This window comes from Octodon degus, unplaced genomic scaffold (assembly GCF_000260255.1).
Source record: "Octodon degus isolate 3935 unplaced genomic scaffold, OctDeg1.0 scaffold00005, whole genome shotgun sequence".
Taxonomy (NCBI): domain Eukaryota; kingdom Metazoa; phylum Chordata; class Mammalia; order Rodentia; family Octodontidae; genus Octodon; species Octodon degus.
Genome location: NW_004524581.1, coordinates 4,328,375 through 4,350,764, shown reverse-complemented (window position 1 = coordinate 4,350,764; position 22,390 = coordinate 4,328,375). Strand labels below are relative to the sequence as shown.

At 35.7% G+C, this 22,390-nt stretch overlaps 1 protein-coding gene across 1 annotated transcript in view; it reads left to right on the top strand.

Annotated features, from left to right (window-relative positions):
• Positions 1-5,439: 5,439 nt before the first annotated feature.
• Pcdh15 (protocadherin related 15) overlaps positions 5,440-22,390 on the top strand; it is a 689,792-nt gene continuing 672,841 nt past the window's right edge. The window contains exon 1 of the mRNA XM_023723273.1: positions 5,440-5,499. The gene's annotated coding sequence lies outside the window, so the exon portion shown is untranslated. The remainder of the gene's footprint in view (positions 5,500-22,390) is intronic.

The following is a 22,390-nucleotide window of genomic DNA, read 5'->3' as shown; positions in this document are numbered from 1 at the left end:
CGTAAAACTATCCATTTTCCAAATAATGGGATAGTGTACAGAGAAATTAAGTATCTTTTCAAAGTCCTAAAGGCAAGGGAGTAATTACATTTGGCTAGCAAGGAATCTAAATCCTGTGTTTCTGAAGGTCCTGTTCTTAATTACAATGCAGTATCGCCTCTTCTGGTGAAGTGGTGGTATTACACCTTAGACCAACATCTCCTTTGTCTACCTTAAATTGTTCAAATACAATTTTGGTTACTTGGAGTTTTGACAAGTGTGAAAACACTATACCCATCAAAGGAAGCAAGACTCCAAAAGCTTCTAACTAAATCAGATGGAACCTTATGTATGGAAATTGCATTTGGGTACAAAAGTTAATGTATTTGGGTATTATATTTACAGTGAAATTACAAAATAATGAAAGGCAGTAAAATTCACTGAGAATGATGCTAAACTTCAAATTATTTATTAATTTTCTAATAAGCTATGAAAAATCTGCTCCATGTCCTGTCTTCATACATCATTCCCTGACTCAACTTCATCTAACCACTCAGACTTTTCAAAACCTTACATAAAAGAACAGGCTGTTTCTCACTCGCTAAATATAGTTCATCTGCACAAAGCTGGCTGTTGTTGATAGAACAGGTAGGATAAAATTAAGTATATAAGAATTTTTAAGCACAGGATGCAGTATATATGCTGCAATGAGAAAGTAGTGATTTCAATTTCCTAGACCATACTGCTGGGAAGTTTAATTACATCAAATTATGTAATCTACTCATGTCATCGTGGAGGTATAGCAAATGCCTAACTCTCACTATGGAAAATTCTGAACTCTGTGAATGCTAATGTGGAAAGAATCCTCACAGATAGCATGTCACAGTCTAAAATTGAAATAGCTTACATGCTTTGTTAGTTTACAGGTCCCTTTGCTTCCCTTCAGCAGAGGTCTAACTCTGGGTCTCTATTGACTAGTTTTCTTTTTTTTTTATTTTTTTATTTTTTTATTTATTAGAGAGAGAGAGAGAGAGAGAGAGAGAGAGAGAGAGAGAGAGAAAGAGAGAGAGAGAGAGAGAGAGAGGTGTGTGGCCAGCTCAGCCCACCAGGGGGCGGGCTGGCTGGCATGTGGTGCTGGGGGATTGAACTGCGGTCCCCAATGCTTTGCCAAGCTTGTTCTAAGCAGGTGCTTTAGACCACTGAGCCATCTCTCCAGCCCTATTGACTAGTTTTCAATGATGCAACTTAATAGTATTATTTCACTGATCTGCTAAATGTCAAGATCACACTCTGTTATTGTGAATGAGATGATCAACATGGAAAACAAAAATTCCTGCATCCAGGCTCAACCCTTGTGTGTATTTTCACTGTGTGCATTTAGATAATGAATACAATAGCAAAGATCAAGTGGAAGAATAAGAACAGGCACTCTACTGCAGTGTATGAATCAAAATAAAAATAAAATGGTTCTGTAGCTCCAAACTCAAAGAGAACATGATATGGCTGTGAGTAAAGGCTGCGTTGATTTGAATTAGTCAACTTCTTCAATGTGTGTATATGTGCATACATGCAAAACTATAGCCCCCTGAGCAGACGGAAGTCAAGCCCACACTGTGCATTCAGCCATCAGCGATCATATGCTGCATATTTTAAGAAGTTAGAAATGAGGAGGATCCTACAAAGTTAAAAACTGTAGACATAAAAATGAATCTATGATTTACCACAGCAGTTGATGATGGACTAAAATAGTCAATAGTTTCCTCTGCCAAATCACCACCGTGGGCAGCTAACTTGCCTTTCCTGTGATGAGGAGATGATTCATAGGCCATGGAGAACAGGATTGCAAGTCCCCAAAGTACCGGCCACCCTTCACTTTGATCTCCAACAAGGTCAGATTTTACACACATAATATGTCTTTAGCTAGTCCCTAGAGTTACTTTCTTTTTGAAACCATTTTCCATATACTTGTCATTAAACTACTATGTTCATGTGAAGTCTAATTATACTTGCGTGACTGCATCCCTTCAAAGCAAACACTTCTTGTTATGAATAATGTTATTAACAGTTTATTTTTATGGGTTTGGCTAACTCATCTTCATTAATGGTATGAATCTAAAAGTGTAAAAATATCTGTATATTTGGGGTATAGATTCAGAAGCATCTACTGTACATGAAAAGATTTTATTGGTAGGATTTGGAAGCTGCCAGAAGAAAAAACTCAGTGGATGTCATCTCAATGGATCTGATTGGGAAAAAATGTAGATGAGACTTTATGTCTGGGCTATTTTTTCCTGAAAGGGTACAGTGAATACCAGAATTGTTGTGTAGCTCTCATGGAATGGGTGATTGTAGGTGTGCAGAAGATCACAGTTCAGAAAATTCAACAGATAACCTTTGAGCACCAGCTCTGAGGCCCCCAGGTTAGGCCCGTGAGCATGACACAGACTTGAACCGGATGAGTCCTTGTGAGAAAAGTCATTAACATTTTCCAATGGAGTAATTAATCCAGTGGCATTCAGTGAATTGTGAAGGAATGCAGATTAGAGACAATGAACTCACAATGACAGCATGGAAGATTTTGGACAGGAAGGTTTTAAACTGCTTTGAAAGCATTTTGAAGGAAGACTAGTTCACCAGGGAAACAAGAGGAAAAAGGGCATTTCAGCAAATGGTACAGCAAAAATAACTTCGGTTTTGTATAACTAGAAAAGAAATTGTGAAAAAGTAAGTAATAGGGAATTAGGCTGAGCTAGGATATGAAGACTGCAATGTGGGATAGTGTTTGTCTTTAAATTTGACAGTAAATGGCTGGGACAGTGTTCTAAAATGTTAATATTCTTCTTCCTTCTTCCTTTTTCTTTTTTCTTGCTTGAGTAATAAGTTATTGTTCAAAAATCTATGATGACTTGGGATACAGCTCAGTAGAATAAGCACTAGACTGGCAAGCGCAAGGCCCTGAGTTCAATCCCTGGTACCACTAAATAAATAAATAAATAAATAAATAAATACTGGAAGAAAAATCTATTATGGCTTCACACATGCAGAACTTATTAAATCTCTATAGTTACCATGGTCTTAAGGCACTATCTATGCATATATGAAAGAATGAGCTTGGAAAACAGCTGCTCTTTACCATGCAACACATAAGAGATACTCGGAAAACCAAGAATATGGTTCTTTAAGAACCGATCAGGTCTCCTTTCTTCCCGGCTTCTCAAAATCACTGTACATTGCTGCTACCCTAGTCTTACTCTCCGTGGGTGATCTCTTTCATCTTTTAGTCATTCTTGTAATTAGTAAATTTATTAAAGAATTGAGTTCACATATATACATATAGTGTTACACTGTACATGTATGAATGAGTATGTGTCTTTGTTCTTCCAGTCTTTACCCTCTTAAGATCCTTGAAGAAAGGAACTGTTAAATTTCTGTATTTCTCCTGATTACATGGATGTGATTTATAAAATGGTATATAGAAATGATTGACAAATTTGATTAAATTATGAATTATGCTCTAAATGTATAAAAGAAAGAAAAATAAAAAATGTATAATATTTGTTTTAATATGTGGTATTATGTTATATGTAATGATAAAATGAGAGGAATAGATAAATTTAGATTCAGAGTTATGGTAAAGTTATTGAGGAAAAGGTAAAAAATCTAACCCTAGCAAGAGAAGAAGAGACTTGTAAGGCAGAAATAAATGCAAAAATGATTCTATATAATGAAACTTCCCTAAAAATATGTCACTTTACAACAAGAGTAAGTTGCTTTTTGTAAATGAAGAGCAGGCTCTTTGATTCTACGTAAAGAATGTTTTGGTCTGTGTTAGACATTATTTGTTGCAACAACAAAGTATTTGCAGAGGTTTAACTAACACACAGTTTTGGGGTGTATTTGCATACACAGTTCTGGGCCTGGCCTCTAGCAGGGGCTACACTGGCATGGAGAAGAGCCATGCTTTCACCTGTGACTTGAGCACAGGGAAACCAATCTCATGAAGTACATCAACTAAGAACAAGGTTTCTGGGTGGAAACCACTGTGGAGTGGAAGGGGCGATCAGCGCGATTCTGAGCTGTGCCAGGAGATGCGGGAAGGAGAGGAAAGGAAGGTAGTGAGGGAAGTTATGGCAGGCATGAAAATTCATGACGTGGAACTCCTAGAACACTGACCAGGATGATGAGAGAAAAGGTGTAGAGGACTCAGCTTCCTGCTTCCTGTGGAAGACACTACTACTCCTTACAGTATGGAGGCTGCTTCCCAAAAGCCCTTCTATTCATGTTACTTTCATAATAATTACAACAGTTTAATACATAAACCTTGGAATCATCTTCCCAATTTTATATATTTACATCATTACACGCACATATATATATTATATATATAACGTAGCTCTATCAAACCAATTTTGCTTCCTAGGAGAATGTTTTTTTGTCTCTGAAATATATATTTGGCATCTTCCAAGGGAAGTCTTCCTGTTTTGATTATAGTCATGACACCACTTTTATGTCCATCTGTGTGTGATGCACAGCAAGGTATTAGCCATGTTTCAAACAACGAATTAGTCACAACTGACTGACAGGCCATGTTCTGATACTTTTTCAACATAAGGGCATTAAAATATTTGTAAATAATTTATTTTTATTTTTTCAAAAGAAATGTAAATATACCTTTTGTTATTTTTACGCATATGTACCCTGGTGTCTAAAATGCTAATAATGGATATAGTTACTGTGTAATACTGTATTAGAATTATAAAATCTAATAGAAGGGTTTTATATATTTCACTCTTAAATCATTAGGTAATTTGTTTGCTATTATATAATGCTTTGTATATCTTTAAATCTCTCACTAAATATATACATATATTCTTTCTTCCTTTCTTCCTTCCATTTCTCTGATCCGCTTCCATTGATGACTCTATCCTTTTGACTCCAGACTGGCAGTATGAGGGTAAGATGGCAAATATAAAAATCTCAAGCAATCTCATGAATATTGCTTGTCTGTCTTTGTTTTATTCTTTTTAAGAACATTATTAAAATTCTATTCACTCTCTTTAATGAGACCCTTTTATCACAATTAAAGTCCAATTATGTTTGTTTCTGTTGTGAACCTTGAATCACAATTTATTGTTGTTAATCATCCCTTTATGTTATTTCTCTTGGTTAAATCATCATCCCATTTTCTCTGTCCGGAAGGACTTCTCCCCAGTGATCTCTGCTGACATTTTCTCAGTAATATTTTAATAGTTTTTTTTTATTGAACAAAGTGACTGTGTTATAAGGAGGCAAGGAATCTCTTGAATATTTTAATCAATCATTTACAATCTCATATATTAATTTGATTGTAGGATTTTTCTTTGTAAACATCAATCTGCATCTCAAAGCACTGACACGCATGGCGAGGACTTAAATGACTACAAATTCTTACTTTTGATTATTTTCTCTCCTTAGATTGCAAACTAGCTAGGGGAGGCCCACCAGCTACCATAGTTGCTATAGATGAAGAGAGTCGGAATGGTGAGTGGACTTTCATTTTACCAATATTTTCTCTAAGAAGAAAGAATTTCTTAGAATTCCAATTCTTGATTGATTTGGTATGAGGAGAGACAGTACATGAAACTTTCAGCTACAATTCTTAAATAGTTCACCTTGAATTTCTCTGTTGTATTGGTTTAAATTATGTCATTTCTGGAAATAATTTATTTTGATTATGTTAGAAGAGATCTTTTTCAATGTATTAAAGTACTTCACTTTGATCGGAAAGGAGATATTGATGGGGCATCACAAGGCTGCATCCTGGGATTTATATGTTTTACTCTAACAAATCTATGTGGGTGCATAGATTTTATAATCACTAACAACATATTCCTCCAAAGAAATGGCCTACAAGGTAAGTCTTATGCTACCAATTTAAAGTGAGGTGAAATTTGGTAGAGATTGAGGTTCAGAACCAATTGAATGGCTAATGGTAATCTTTAATGTGGTTGAAAGACAAATGACAACAGGTCTGAATTCCTACTGATACTGTCTACAGAAATTAACAACTGGTGCCTGACTTATCCAGGTCTTTAAAAATACAATTTTGTTTATCAGAATAAAACATCAATATCATTTGCGATTTTATTCTTTAGCACACTTCTTACATCTTCAAATCTTCAGGTATGGATAAATTCTCTCCTCTATTGAGTAGCACTGAAATGGTTGTCTCTTGGGGTTCTGTTTCTGTCTCAAAGGATTCCAGATGGGAATATGGTCTGTGATTCATTCCATGTTCTACATTCCACATTGGACCTTCCCTTAGTTTACTTGCACTTTATCTCTATTCTACATTCCAGTCCTCAGCAGGCTGAGGAGGGAGGGTTGCTGTGAGTTTACGGCCAGCTGGGGCTACAAAGTGAGTTCAATGTCAGCCTTAAACCTATCTGAAAACTTATCTCAAAAAGATAAAAGAAAAATATATCATGCATTCTTCCATAAAAAATCAAGTGGCTCAGCATAAAAGCTTTACTTTTTATACTTTGTAGTTATACTTTTCTGCTAGATGGTTAAGACCAAGTTAAAGCAAGACCTATGTAACTAAAAATATAACTTTTTCATCTAACAGCATCAGCCAAATCCCCTCAGGATTTACCCTGAAACCATGTACAGCACCTTGTGGATCTTCTGTCAGTGTCAGCCATGTGGATGAGTCACGGCCATTACTTGACCAATTTGCTCTCTGTGAAATCCTGAGAGAATGTTTGCTCTCCATGTGACTCTCCTTAGGCACACTATGCATCATTGATCACTTTCTTCTGTGGCCTCATACTTTCCTTGATCAGAAAATTTGGGACACAACTGAGTTACAACATAGCTTCTCTTATGTCTGGAGTCCTCCCTGATCTTGAAGGGCTATGGCCAAAATATTGGCTATCCTTGTAGCCCCTCTTTTTCTCTAATTTTTTGTCTGAAAACTTAAGTTGTTAAACATCCAGAAGAGAAGCTTAATGATATTATTATCCTGTAACAGAGGCAGTTGAGCTTAACATAGGTCTCATGTCAACAACTTCAGGTAGTTGCCAGCTCTGCTGATAACTCGATGCTATTGTAGAATATGGACTATTTTGGGCTATTTTGCTGAATTCAAGTACCTACAGTACTTGAACTGGCATCAAGTATGAAAAGATCCTTTAAAGACTTCTCCAAATACAGCTTCTCTAACAATGGAACACCCATCTCTGACAAAACAAAACAAAAAAGGGGAATATAAATGAAGGACCATTTTGTAGTGAAAAAAAAATATATATGTATATGTGTATACAAAATAGGATAGAAACATAGCTACTTTCTCTTAGTTCAATGAGAAGAAAGGTCTGTATTAATATTGTTTAGATAAGAGATCATGTCTGCATCTTGTCCTCTGAATAACTACTACAAAGACAATAATATGCAAGGTATTAATTATTGCAACTGTCCTACTAACCTGTTTTGAAACTGTCTCATTGCTATTTGTCTCTCATTAAAACGAATTTTTAAAAATCAAGTGGCTCATAAAAATGACCATTTTTCTACAAATTAACCTATACATATTGAAAATATTTATAATGTGGGTAATATTTTTATCAATTCACTTTGTGATGCAGCTGTTCTGTTTCATTACAGACTCTTTTTACTGACTTTAGCACAATCCTCGAATGTCTTGTACATTCCTTATAACTAGTCAAGAGTGCAGCATTGCTAGATTTTATTGGAACTACCTTAAGAGTTTACATTAAATTTTTATAATATTAAATAATCACAAAATGTGAGGGTTTGGATTGTGTAATAATCTCTACTTGTACTAAGAGCATGTAGCATGAGAGTTACCATGTCCCATGTAAACAAACTGGAAAATAATCACTGAATTTATCTTCAAAAAGGAAAAAAAATAAAGTAAAATCATTATTCTTTTTTACAAGTAGACTTCCATTTTACTTACAGTTAACTAAGTTTATTCAGAATAAACCTTATTTTTAAAAAAAATGCTGTTCAATGGAGAATTCAACTTCTCAAATCAAAAACAAAGTCATTAAATATAATGGAAAGTCTATGTTTATTTTCTTTCTTTCTTTCTTTCTTTCTTTCTTTCTTTCTTTCTTTCTTTCTTTCTTTTTTTTTTTTTTTTGCAGTACCAGGGATAAAACTCAGGACCCCACACTTGCCAGGCAAATGCTTATTCTACTATGCTATCTCCCCAGCCCCTGTTTTCTCATTGTTAACCAGTTTCCTTGAAGACTAAAGCAGGGCTACAATAAGATATTTGGCTTTAATGAATAAATTTGTTTTAATGTGTTATTTTACATCAAGCTTTTCTTGCTAACCGGATAGTTATACCTCCAGTAATGGTGAAACTTTAACTTCCTTTTGTGCTGATTATGTACTACTTCTCAGAGGAGCTTGGGTATGCTACAAAAATGTTGCCTTGTCCGACTGTACAGAAGCATATGGGGGAAGTTCAGTATTTGTGCTGTAAAAGAATACAGCATGATACAATGTGGGAACACTTCGTCCCTTGCTTGACATGTGTTGTAGAAACCGGCAGCTTGTCAAAACGCTGCCAAAAGTTATTTGAGCGTCATCACAACGAGTAGATCTACTTAGGGGACAAATCCTTAGCATTTTATTCTTGTATCAATTTCAAGAAATTATGATGATCAAACAAAATTCTTCTAGCTATTATACTGTAGTGGTGAATCATGGTTGCCTTAAAAATCTAAAGGACACAATGGACAAAAATGTGCTTCGTGTGTTTCTTTCGACAATCTAAGATTCTCAATAAGACTGTTATTTCTAGTCAGACCTTAAACTGTCTTAATTTCTCATTTCCTTTTTCTTTTGATTAATAGTAATAAATTATGTGTTTATTTCATTTTTACTAGTATTGAAAAACACTCATTGCTAGAGCTTTGGTGGCTTTTATAAAGAAAAGCACAGAAAATCATTTGTTGAACCAAATAAATTTATTATGAAAAAAATTATTATGAAAAGGTTTTCGTTTGGCTCTCGTAATTGGTGTCTGTTTTGTAAACAGTCTCTGCTACTAATTACATGTTCTTCTAAAGTCTAGCATCTAGAGGCTGGGGAGATAGCTCAGTTGAATAAGCACTTGCCTGGCAAGTGCAAGATCCTGAGTTCAATTCCCAGTACCAGAAAATAAATAAATAAATAAAAATAAAGAAATAAAGTTTAGAATCTAAATAGCCATTGTTTTCTCTTTTTTTAAAAAAAAAAAATTATGCTTAAACTTCTCCAAAACAAGTCCCTGAACTATACTTATAGAAAGTTCATATTTGTCAGTACATCTGCCTCTTCTTGACTATTTTACTCAGTGGGATTGAAACCTTTTCATTCCTCCTTATGAATACACATGAAAAAACCTTTCCATGTATGCATGGGTCTTAAGAATTACGAGTTTAATAGGCAGTGCTCCATTCTCATCGTGGGCTCTGTTAGATTCCTCCGCTCCCTGATTTTGTCCTCAGTGGAATGCTGAGTGCAGATTGATTGCATCGTCCTTGATCTGGAGTGAGAGTACGTTTCCTTCACAAGTACAAGGCTACCAGCAAACTGAACTTACAGGGAGACAAACCAGACACACAGGGAGACGCGCTGATTCTTGATCTCACCCAGAAAGGTCTTGCACTAATAGGAAGAGGACATGTAATGTGCAATTATATTTTGATGGAAGAATGCTTACAGAGAAACAGAGAATATGCTATCTATAATTCATGCAGTTATAATGTCTTTAAAAAGCCTTTCTGGAAATACATTTTCAAGTTGCATAAGATTCTGAGCTTCTTATAGCACTGACTTCCTACTGGACAGAGAGAAAGGCGAGAGCTGTTACCCTGGTGCTGGTGAAGGATCAGATTCCACATACCTGCCAGGTCAGAGCTCGAGCTCCTTGGAAAGCCACCATAGAGTGAGCATTCAAAAAATCTTTTGAGTTCTTGGTTTATCCTGTTCTGAGAATCTGTACAATCATAGGCAAGTGTCTCAGTTAGTCTTCTCTCATTGCTGGGACAAATATCCAATACTCAAAATGGAGGAAGGAAAGGTCTATTTAGCTCACAGTTACTGGAGGTTTTAGTTCATACTCAGCTGGCTCCAAGGCAGAGCAGCACATGGCAGAGGGCAGCAGTTCATGGCTGTGGAAGGCAGCAAAACAGCAAGAGCAAAAGGAAGAGTAGCAACAATGGCTGCAGAGAGCAAGTCTGTCTCTCTTATGTTACATTCAGGCTATCCACCCCAGGCTGGGTGCAGCACTCAGACCCATAATCCCAGCAGTTCTCAGACCCATAATCCCAGAAGTACTCAGACCCATAATCCTGGTCTTGGATCATGAATTAATCACAAACTGTAGGACTGCTCCTCATTGACTGCATGAGGCTTTGGGGGGACAAATGCACACAAACCTTAACAGCAGTCTCGAGTCAAAAAGAAGAGTACAATGATGATTAGGGCAGCACTTTTGATTGCACAGAGTGAGTCCAGGGCAAGAGCATATCTCTGTGGCCCAGAGAAGGCCCAGGTAAAGAGCGCCTTATGGATTTAAAGTAAAAAGAGATATTGTGGGCTCTCTATATATTTGAAACTGAAAGATATAATTTAGTGTCTCTGTAATTTTAACTCAGCTCCAGGGGAGGACATCAGAACTGAATGAATTCTGATTTCTTCTTAGAACGCATTCCCAAGCCCAGACAGGCAGCAGTGACGCAGTCACAGAGATGACACATATCTAGGAAGGTAGCTGAGCTCACTGGTCTAATCAGAGGAATCTGAAGCAGTTCCTTCATTTGAAAACAATGCTTGATGAAAAATACCTGTTCCATGTTATGCCTAAGATGTCTGATATTCAAATACATAGTGTGGTTAAGCTTAACAGCCTAGATTGTATGGTAATGACAATAAGCTTGTCTTCTGGATGGTTAACAACCTAAGTTTTCAGACCAAATTAGAGAAAAAGGAAAGCCACAAGGAAAGCCAACATTTTGACCCTACCCTTCCAAGGTCAATTAAGACTCAGGACATATGAGAACTTGTACTGTTATATCATGTAACTTGGTAGTGTCCCAAATTTTCTGATCAAGGAGATTGTGGGGCCAAAGAGGAAAGTGATCAATGATGTAGAGCGTGCCTAAGGAGAGTCACGTGGAGAGAAAACATTCTCTCAGGCTTTCACAGAGAGCACATTGGCCAAGCAATGACTGTGACTCATCCACATGACTGACACTGACAAACAATCTGAGGTACAGGATCTCAGGATAAATCCTGAGGGGATTTCACTGACCTTATCAGACCCAAAAGCTACAATTCTTGTTGCATAGGTCCTGCTTTACCTTGGTCTTAACCATACAGTAGAGAAGTATAAAAACGAAATATAAGAAGTAAGCCATGCTGTTATGTTGAGCTGTAGGGGACTCAGGTCAACAATCTCTGACATTGCCAGTCAAGCGGAAGACTCAATACTATTATAGGATACTGGACTCCTTTAGAATATTTTTCCGAGTTTACACACCTATAATATTCAAATAACAGAACTTAACAAAAAAAGGGGATACAGATGAATGTCCATTTTGTATCTGTGTATTCAAAATGGTTAGGATAGATATATAGTTACATTCTCTTAACAAATAGAGGGATTTGTTCTAATGGTGTTTGTAAATAGGATATCATGTCCGCATCTTGTACAGCAATTAACCACTGGGAAGAATGTATGCAATGTGTTAATTATTGAAACTGTCCTACCAATTTGATTTGAAACTGTCTCATTGTTATTTGTTTCTCAATAAAACTATGGGAAAAAAAAGAAAACAATAATGGCATTAAGAAGCATTTAGATACTGCCCCTTAACATTGTGTCCTTTTATTGTCATAACCTCGAGGCTTGAAGTAGAAGACTAAAGTTTTAGAATATTTTGCATAATTTTTTTTATAGTAGTGGCCAATTTTATAACAAGAAGTGAGTGACATTCTGTACATTTCCAAAAGTCTCAAGCAGAATGGCAGGGACAGGGCAGGCTAGACAAAAGATTTTGGCAGGGGAAAAGCACACACCTACCAAGAGGATGCGTTAGTGATGTGTATTAGAAGGAAAGACACTTGGACATATTGGAACAATGTTATTAAACATGCGCATCCTCGTGGAGCCTGCCCTTAGCCCATGCGCCTTAGCTCACGAGGTCCTGAGATGTTTGTTTTTCGTTTTCACGTCTCACCTCTATGTTCCCTTTCTCTGTCTTAATTCTCTGAGAGCTATTTTCGTTATTTCAGATAAATTACATGACAAAAATTGCCTATAAAATTTTCGCATTTTATCCTTTAGTGAAATAAATAGTGATAGAATATTTGCTTAGGTATTAAACAGCTGAAAATTGAATGGAACTTTGCTGAGGAAGAAAAAGCCCAGGGATCTAATATTAAATGTCTTTGGGAGGGAGAGTTCTGCTTCCTCTGTCGCAGGTACTCTGTGTCTGCTCTTTCTCCCAGCACTATCCTGCATTATTGTCTTACAGAAAAGGCAAATAGATTTTCTTTAATAAGTGGTATTCATCACTGAACCCAGCTCTTCATCATTAAAAGGTAGTTGTCTCTTAAATATAGGAAAAAGTTTCAGCACGTTTCAATGAATAAAAAAAAAAAATAGTTTTGTACAGCAGGTTTCCCAACAATTATTTTTTAATGAACAAGAGCAGTTCTCAACATTTGTGAAACTCTAAAGCAAACTCGGCTAATTCACAATTTCATATATGACAGTAGCTTTATCCAAACACATTCTAGCATTATATAGAATCATCAGTGTGGATATAGATCCAGTTACCTCTAGTGTAATATGGAAGTTCTACTTCTCTAAGTAGGAAAAAAAAATATTTTCTTCTGGTTTAAGAACTTTGTGGTATTCTACTTGAATTTTAGTTTTGGAGAAATTAAATTGTTTCATGCAACATTAGCAGTACATTGGCAAGATTGTTTATGGGTATTACACAGAATTAAAGTCATAACTATAAGCTCATTTATTATTATATCCTTGTTTCCTTTCCCAACTCATCAAATCATTCACAAGGTAGAATGTGTACACATGGATGGAGAAATAGGTTTTTCTGTCTGGTACACACAGGTCCCAAATTCAACTCCTGGATCACTATGAGTCACAAAAAAAAAAAAAAAAAAAAAAAAAAAGAGAAAAAAGGAAAAAATAAGTATTTTCATAAATTATGAAGGAATTGTGTTTGATGTGTCATATACTTTAAGCCTTTAGTACTACATTTAGACACTTTTAATAGAAATATTTTGGCTCTGGTTGTTACCGGTGAAGCCACATGAGCACCAATGCTTTCTACTTCTTTCATTTGTCCCAAATAATCATTTTCTAAAAGGTCAGCAAGGGCCAGCCATGTAGCTCTGTGGACTCAGTACTTGCTTAGGTAGGCACAGGGGCCAGGGTTCGATCCCTAGCACCACATGCAGCGCTGGCCCAGGGGCACTGAGCCAGGGATGGAGTTCAGGTGTGGTGGTACACGCCTGTAATCCCAGCACTAGGGGGGCAGAAATCAGGTGGATCACTATGAGTCTGAGCTGCATAGTGAAACCCTGCACACACACACACACAAAAAAAAAAAAACCCAAAAAATTAAATGTATTAATTATTGCAACTGTCCTACTAACCTGTTTTGAAACTGTCTCATTGCTATTTGTTTTTCAATAAAATTAATTGTAAAAAGTAGCCTGAAAAAGATTGAGGTCAGCAAACATAAATCTTTTATCTTTAGACTGTATAACAGAAATGATAAAGAGTAAAAGAGTAAAGGTATGTAAGCCTTATAAAAATAGATTATTATTTATCTGTTAATGTTAACCACAATTTTTGGAATTTTATCTTGTGATACATTTACTTTAACTTTTCTATCCTTTATTGCCTAAACAACACAGAATGTACAATGTGATTGTTGAAGACAATGGAAAGGCAAGAGCCAAACAGGAAAGTATGAGAAGGGCATTAGTTAAAAACCCAGCACGCTAGCGTACATTTTCACAGGGAGAAATAACCATAAAAGTTCTCTACACTACTGTTATATTACTTCAATTACTGCTTAAATTTAAGGATGCTAATATTCTTAATGATGTTGAAAATACCAAATTGTGCAAAATAAGCCCTTAATTCTAAGAAAATAAATACTACATTTAGGAAAAATAAATTCCACTTAATCACATTTTTCTTACATTTATAACATTTAGTTTAATATGCATAATTGGAATAAGTTTAAATTATATGATATTAGATTATATAATACTTGCATATTCTTATTACCAAATTGCATTATAACAAACAATTTTTCTATAAAGGAAGAATTGAAATCACCAAAGATTAAGCAAATAATAGAGAGTAATATTGATATAATTTGCACAGCATACAGGCACATGATTACCACTGTGGGCGCCCAGAATGGCCCTGGGTGGTGCAAAGAAGGACTATTCTGTCCATTTGAGGCCATGTGGGAAGACAGCATCTCCACCTTTTTACCCTGAGATTGTACATATTAAAGATAGTTCTTACTTAAATTTTGATTATTTGTATAAGCCAGATTAAAAGTTAGGCCACAGATGGTCTCCAGGTGACCAGTACTTTGATTCTAATTGAAGAAGCAAGAGGAGAGAAATTAATTAAAATGATAAGAAAGGCTAAATCTCTGTATATATGCAAAGGAGCACACCAGGGTCTCATTTTTGTGAGAAGGAGTAAGGAGTGTTTCAGTGCCTTTCCTACCAGAGTGCCAGTAATCGAGAACGTCAAAGTGCCCAGGAATAACTTGATGTAATTCCAACATGATTTGAACCAGTTTGAAGGCCTAAAATGCCTTCTACGACCATTTTCAAGACAAATATTTAAGTACCCGATGTTGTTGAGTGAATTGTAAATGTAATTCCGTGTATTCTATATATACTACGCTTAGTAAGAAAAATAAAATTCTTGATATTCCTTCATCTTCCGCTCTCCACAAAACTTCTGGAGAGTATGCAAAAGAGAGCAGGAGGACCACAGAGAGGTATGCAGGAAAGCTAGTACTCATTTATGATTCATTTTAAGTGGCATAAATTAAGCAAATAGTGTATAGTTCTTAAAACAATTAAAAACAAATCAATAATACTGCACCCAACAATACAGGGCTTAAGAATTCTCATCATCTATTCACCACTGAAATACTAAACTGTTCACCTGCATTTCTTTTTTTTTATTTTTTATTTTAATTTTTTAATAGATTGCAAATTGGAAATACATTATTTACAAACATAAATGAATATAACAATAAAAATTGTCTAAAATAAAAATGAAGGAAGAATTTACAGTTCAGTCATAATAGTTTACTATGTCAAAAGCAAGAAACTTATATTCATATAATTAGAATTCTCAAAGTAGAAAGGAGTAGGCAATAAATATTTAAAGATTTGAAATTTCTGAATTTAGTTCAACTTATAATACCATATTTCCAAGAAAAATGAACTTTTTGCACAAGAAATGAAAATAAAATCATACCAAGATATACAAAAATGAAATTGTCCAAAAGTTATTGTAAAGAAAATAATCATTAAAGCATATACAGAAAAAATATTAGCTATGGAAGAACAAAATTAAATAGCACCTTATTCCACATTAGAAATTTAAAAAAGGGGGGCCTGCCCCTTAGTTCAGTTCTTTAAGTGCCTGCTTCAACAAAGCAGTCAGGCTCAGGTTGCTGGGGTTCATCCCCACAACTCAAGCCAGCCAAATCTGCCCTGAAGGCATTCGGAGCAAAAAAAAAAAAAAAAAAAAAAAAAAAAAAAAAGAAAAGAAAAGAAATAAAAAAAGGATCAAGAGTGTAAGAAACTAGACTAATTAAAGGACTGAAAGAAAAGATCTGTCCTCTTTGAATTTTATACTTAGGAAACATACCTTTGAAAACAAAAAGTAAGATTTTCTAGTTACAAACTTGAAATATTTTAATACCTCCAGAAGTATCATATAGGAAATAACAAAGAGCCTAATTCAAAAGGCAAGAGAAGTTGCAGTATGCTCCTGAATGAACAATAAAGAGCTCTCAATATAATAGTTATGCAGGACTATACAAAAAATATATTAGATTAACCCTTATTTAAAAGTCATTGCAGATTTCTATGAAACAGTACCAATCTTATGTTGGGTTATACATGTATTTCTTTCATATATGTATGTGTATGTGTATGTGTGTATAAAGACAGGGAAGAGGTAATATAAAGTCAACAGAAAATGGAAATATACTTTTTAAAGTTTCTAATACTAGGATAAGATATCATATGATGTCTTTTAAATAAATTGTAGGTCAAAGATACAGTATAAATCTTAGAACAAAAATTAACATTAAGCAATATTCAGAAAATTAAATACTAATTAAAAATTAAATGTTTCAAAACAATTGAACTAAGAAAAGGTTTTCATGATAGCAAAGAAGTATTACAAGTAAAACATAAGATAAATACTGGAATGGCAAGTAAATGACCAGCATTTCTATCAGTTTAAGGATAGGATATCTCACAAAGTTCTAGTGTGTTTGGACATGCATAGTGACCACGACAGTTATTGGTGGCCAGGCGTCACTTGTGGGACTGGGCTACAGCTATTTCTTTGAAATCCATCCTGTAGACTCAGATAGAATCATGACCCATAGGGTGGAAGAGAAGTCTATTGTAGAGTGTGCTGATGGAAATATTTTGCTGCTGAACACAAAAGAATAGCTGAAAGACTACTACTGTATACCTCTTATTCTCCTGTGTTTGTTTGCCCTGTTTGGTGGGTTCTTTCTATTCCCATTCATGGGACTGTGATCAATTTGCTCCCTCTCTAGAACATCATTTAGTAGTTTGTGTAGGCTTGGCTTTGTCATCATGAAATTCTTTAGTTGTTCTTTGTAATGGAAGTATTTCACTTCTCCATTATACTTGAAGGAGAATTTTGCAGGATATATCAGTCTGGGTTGGAATTTGTTTTCTTGCAAGACTTGAATTACATTGCTCCATGCTCTTCTTGACTTAATTGTTTGAGAAGAGAAATCTGCTGTTATTCTGATGGATTTTCCTTTAAATGTGATCCCTTTCTTTTCTTTAGCAGCTTTTAGTATACTGTTCCTATGATGAATTTCTGGGATATTGATTATTATATGTCTCATTGTGGTTTTAATTGGGTTGATGTTATTTGGAGATCTATATGCTTCGGTTACTGAATGTCACATTTTTGCCCCATGTTTGGAAAGCTTTCTGCTATTACTTCCTTTCATATTCTTTTTATATCATTTGTATTGACTCCTTCCTTCTCATTGATGCCAATTAGTCTTACATTGTTCATCTTTGTATCGTCTTACAGGTATTGAATTATTTTTTCCTGCATCCTAGTTGTTTTTAAGAGATCTTTTCTTACTTTTTCAGTAGCTGCAATGGTGTCTCTAAGGTCAGAAAGTCTATTTTCACTTTCACTCAAATGGTTTTACCAGCTTGTGATTGAGGTTTTAATTTCCTGTATATCACTTTGAACCCATTTCATACATTCTATTTCTTTCCTAAATTGATTATTCAGGGGTTCCATCATTTTTATAGTCTCCTCTATTTTTTTTATCAGTGTATTCTTTAGAAGCACTTAGTACTTCTTTGATTATAGTTACCGCTACATTTTTTAGTTCCGAAATTATTTCTGATCTGATTTCTTCTATACCTTTCTGTAGTTGATTCTTTACTGTCAGTGCTATTATTTCCTAGATTTCTGGTGTGTGATTTCCAGTCTCCTCAGTGCTAATGTTTTCTGCATTTGTACTGGGTGGACTCAGGGCCTGAGACTGCATTTTGTTCCTTCTCTTTGTCATTTTGTATACCACTGTCTTCTGACCTTTGGTGTAGAGCTTAGATAGAATTATTACCTTAGCAACAGGTCTGGATCTATGAAGTTCAGATTCCTCTAGGTGGGTGTTGTTTGGATCTGACTGCTGTGTTCCACGTCTTTCTGCTGCAATCATTAGAGTCGAACCCTTTGTGTCACTCTGGCAAGATGTTCTGCTCCTGAAACAGCTGGGTGGGTCTTGCCTCTAGCCTCTTTGCAAGGAGATCTGCTGAAGGGTTCCATGCTGGGCCTGCACTCTGGGTCAAATGAGGATCCAGTGGGCCCCAGGTGGTCACATTCACACACTGGACCTGCACTCTGGGTCTATTCAGGATCCGGCGGCCCCAGGTCGTCTCACTCACATGCCGAGCCTGGGCTCTGGGTCTATCTCAACTGAGTTTCTTAAACAGAATGCAGAATTATAGCTGTCTGTTAAGCATACTTGTCATTTATGACTAAAATCAAAGATTTATTAGTTATTAATTTTTCCCTTCCTTTTTGATAAGATTTTTTGTTTTCCCATATAGTAATTTTTGGTTTTCTTTTGAGTAATGCTCTAGTTAACATTAAAATCACCACATATAACTCAGGCAGTTTTAGAAATCAGCCTTCTGCTGTCATGAGGGCACTACATTTTTTTTTTCTTTTTTCCTATAGTTGCTTTTTCTGGTATTTTCTACTTGTTATTTTCATTTCAAAAATTTACAAATATACCAGGATAGCCAATAGAAATGCCAAATTATTATGCCAAACAAAGACTGTTTCTCCAGTTGGTTTTATATAAGAAAGGAACAGCCACCAAATTATACTAATAAGGGCCAGGGAGATAGCTCAGCAGAATAATAAGCACTTCCCTGGCAAGTGCAAGGGCCTGAGTTCAATCCCCAGTTCTGAAGAAATTTTATTAATATGTGTGTATATATTAATAAAATTACCTTCCCAAGGGTCTTTATCTTCAAGCTTACAACAAAGTGACTTTATAACAATAATACAAAATAAGTAAAGGATACCATGTACTAGCATTTCTCTTCTCTGTGTTGTAAGCAACCTCTAACCAATGTGGATTGTTCAGCTCTCTGTTATTGTTACTCTTCCACCTGCTCACTCATTTATTACTGCAGTACTTGTATATGTAACCTTTTCTTCAGTACACATTATAGATGTTTCATGAAACTATATTGCAAGAGGCTCTGTTCCACCTCTGGAGAAGAATTAGGGAAAAAGAAAACAGAGAACTGTATATCTCACATCCAAGCCAAGGAAGGTAGCTAGGAAGAGAAAGCAGAGCAGTGCAGGAGAACAGAGAATAAGGCATATGTAGGCAGGCGGTGGATGCTGCTGTTCTAAGCAGACCATTTCGTTCAAGGTAATATATTTGTACAGAACCCAATACAAAGTTAGAAATACCTATGAGGCACATATTTACATGGGAAATTTGTACTAGACATGGAAAATATAAGTCCAAGCCTAGAAAATGAATCTGACTGGTTATTATAAGAAATGATGGGGCTGGTGAGTTAGCTCAGCAGTCTAAAGCACCTGCTTAGGCAAACATAGGCAAACTCAGGGACTGCGGTTCAATCCCTGGCACCACGTGCCATGCCAACCCCACCCCCAAGGTGGGCTGAGCTGGCCACAAAAAATAAATAAATAAATAAATAAATAAATAAATAAATAAACAAATAAATAAATAAGAGGTTGGTTGGAGAAGACATGGAATAGTAAATGCCTTTGAAAAAGTGGAGAAAGTGGATGTTGGCAGAGGAGGTGAGTAGGTGTAGATTAGTTACAAGTGTTTTGATTTCTGTTGTTGATTTGCCAACAGGCCAGTTGATGTTGAAATCATAAATCAAAGTATAGGTCACAAAGAATTAGTTCTTCCTATCCTGCATTCCATTTACTAGTTTTATCCAATAAAAAGCAGCCATATGTTCATGGATGTTTGCATATAATATTAGATAATTTTAAGCATTGAAAAAATATGCTACCCTAAAAACAAAACAAAACAAAAAAATAATAAATAAAAAACACATGAAGTCTTGAAGTTGGCTTGGTGGTAGGCCTCCCTGCCTCACCTAACAGAAAATGGAGGATTAGTATGATCACCCCAAAGGTCAGTACAAACTTGATCATGTTTAATCATATATTAGTGCCGTCTGAAAGTATGATAGTGTAGTGCCCTTAAAATCCCTAATTTATTTTTATATTACATTGACTTGAAAATATTAATAAAGTGGAACAAGTCAATGTCAGTAGAGTCACACATCAGAGAAAGCCTTGCAAAGGTATTCACTACACTTGATAAAAGTAATCCTTTATGAACAGTGTGTTTTGATGAATACATTAATTAATATGCTTGCTTTTATCTTACTAGCTTAGGACAGGCAGGTTGTGGGCATTTATAGTGACGAAGTAGTTATCCATCAATAATCTCTACAGGGTTCATTTACTGTGCTTAGAAGTGTTTATTTAGGGATATGAAGGCCCTTATTGAAAACAGACCATACTAAAGGTCATATAGGATGTAAAAGCAGCAATTAATTTAAATTGCACACTTAGAATTGCATCCCAAATCTTCAAAACAATTTAAAATTTATGGCAGTGAATAAGCTTTGTGGAATGTTGTTATAAACAATGTTTTTTCTATTTTTGTATTACTAATGAGCAATTATTATCTTTATTAGAATTTCCAATTGTAATGAATAGCAAAAATGAAAGCCAATGTTTTATTTGTATTATTTGAACATTTTGACACTTTGGTTCTTGATATCTTCTATTTTTTTGTAATTATATTTTTTATTGATACACCCTTACAGTACTTTATGACTACATTCCCCATCGGGTGTGGTTTACACACAACAAGCCCTAATTCTTATACCATCACCTGCTGCTCCTCTTCCTCATCCCAAGGGCTTTGGGTCCCTTTCTGTTTGCACAATGGCATCCTTTTTTATTTTTTTGAGTTTATGTATTTTGTACAGGGTCTCACTACACAGTTTGGACTCGTAGTGATCCTCCTGTTTCCAGCCTCCCCAGTGATGGGAGTACAGGTGTGCGCCACTATGCCCAGACTCTGTTGCAGGCTCAGTGCACCCCAGGGGTAGGGCCAACACAGCACGTGGCACCAGGGATAAAACCCTAGCCCCTGTACTTGCCTAAGCAGGTGCTTAGTCCACTGAGCTATTTTGCTGGCCCTGCAATGATGTCTTTTAAACAATGTTCAATAATAAGTAAGTTCTTGTTAGTAGATACCTTTTTTTCTTCAGTTCTTTATAGATTTGAGTTAAAATTCCCACTGATGTTACAAGTGACCATTTCTGTTCAGATATTCATTTCTTAAGGAAGCCTATACAACTTGTTATTTTTACCCTTTTCAAAATCATTTAAAACTCATGATTGATTTTAGAGACTAAAATACCAGAAAGTTAAATTAAATAAGAAATACTGTTTTTCCTCAAAACACAAATTAAATTGAATCCTGTGTATTTGATTTTAAACATCACTATTTTATATAGGGAATTATTTATTATTGTTATCATTATTGACTAATGTCATACAGCTGGGAAACTGAACTTTGCTCACAACTACTCATCTGCCCTCTTTTAGAAGCTGCTGAGGTCTCCTTCTTAGCTTAAGTTTTATTAAAGCATATTGTTTAAATGACTTTACCTAGGTATTGAGTTGTATTTCAAATATTGATATGATTTGACAGTCCACATGTTATATGTCTCAGCTACTCGTCTCTCATTGGTGGGACAAATACCTGACACTCAAAATTAGGGAAGAAAACATTTACTTAGCTCTCAGTTACTGTAGGCTTCAATCCACACTCCGTTGGCTCCAAGGCAGCATAGCGCATGGCAGAGGGCAACCTTTCATGACTGGGGCACAGAGCAGAGAGCGCAGGGAGTGGCCACAGCCCAGGCAGCTCGCTGGCTCCTCTCCCCTCCTTACACTGCAATGCAAATTACCTGCCCCAGGGCTGGTGCAGCATCCACACCCACGATAATCAATCACAAACTCCAGAAGCCGCCCATGACTGCATGAAGCTTTGGGGGGACATATATATATATATATATAAACCATAACCATATCCTTGTCTTTGACCAACTCTTAATTTTTCAATTATTACTTATTAGTTGAAATTAAGACTCAGAAAGATATTCCTTCCTTCTCCATCATTTATATAGCGAGGGCACCGATACCGCTTCTCTTCGTAAGAAACATCTACCGTTTTTATTATTATATGAACAAATCACATGATTACATTTATAGTCTCACAAAGGTTAAAAACAAGGAAAATCCATGACAAACATTTAGAATTCAGTGAGCCGGTAAATATAGAGTCATTCTAGAAGAGAAGGACAGGAAGGAAGTCATCTGAATAGCGCTTTTCTACAAACAACTGATAGCACTTTAAAATACAGAACGTGGGCTGGAGAGATGGCTCAGTGGTCTAAAGCACCTACTTGAAACAAGCTTGGCCAAAGCACTGGGACCGCGGTTCAATCC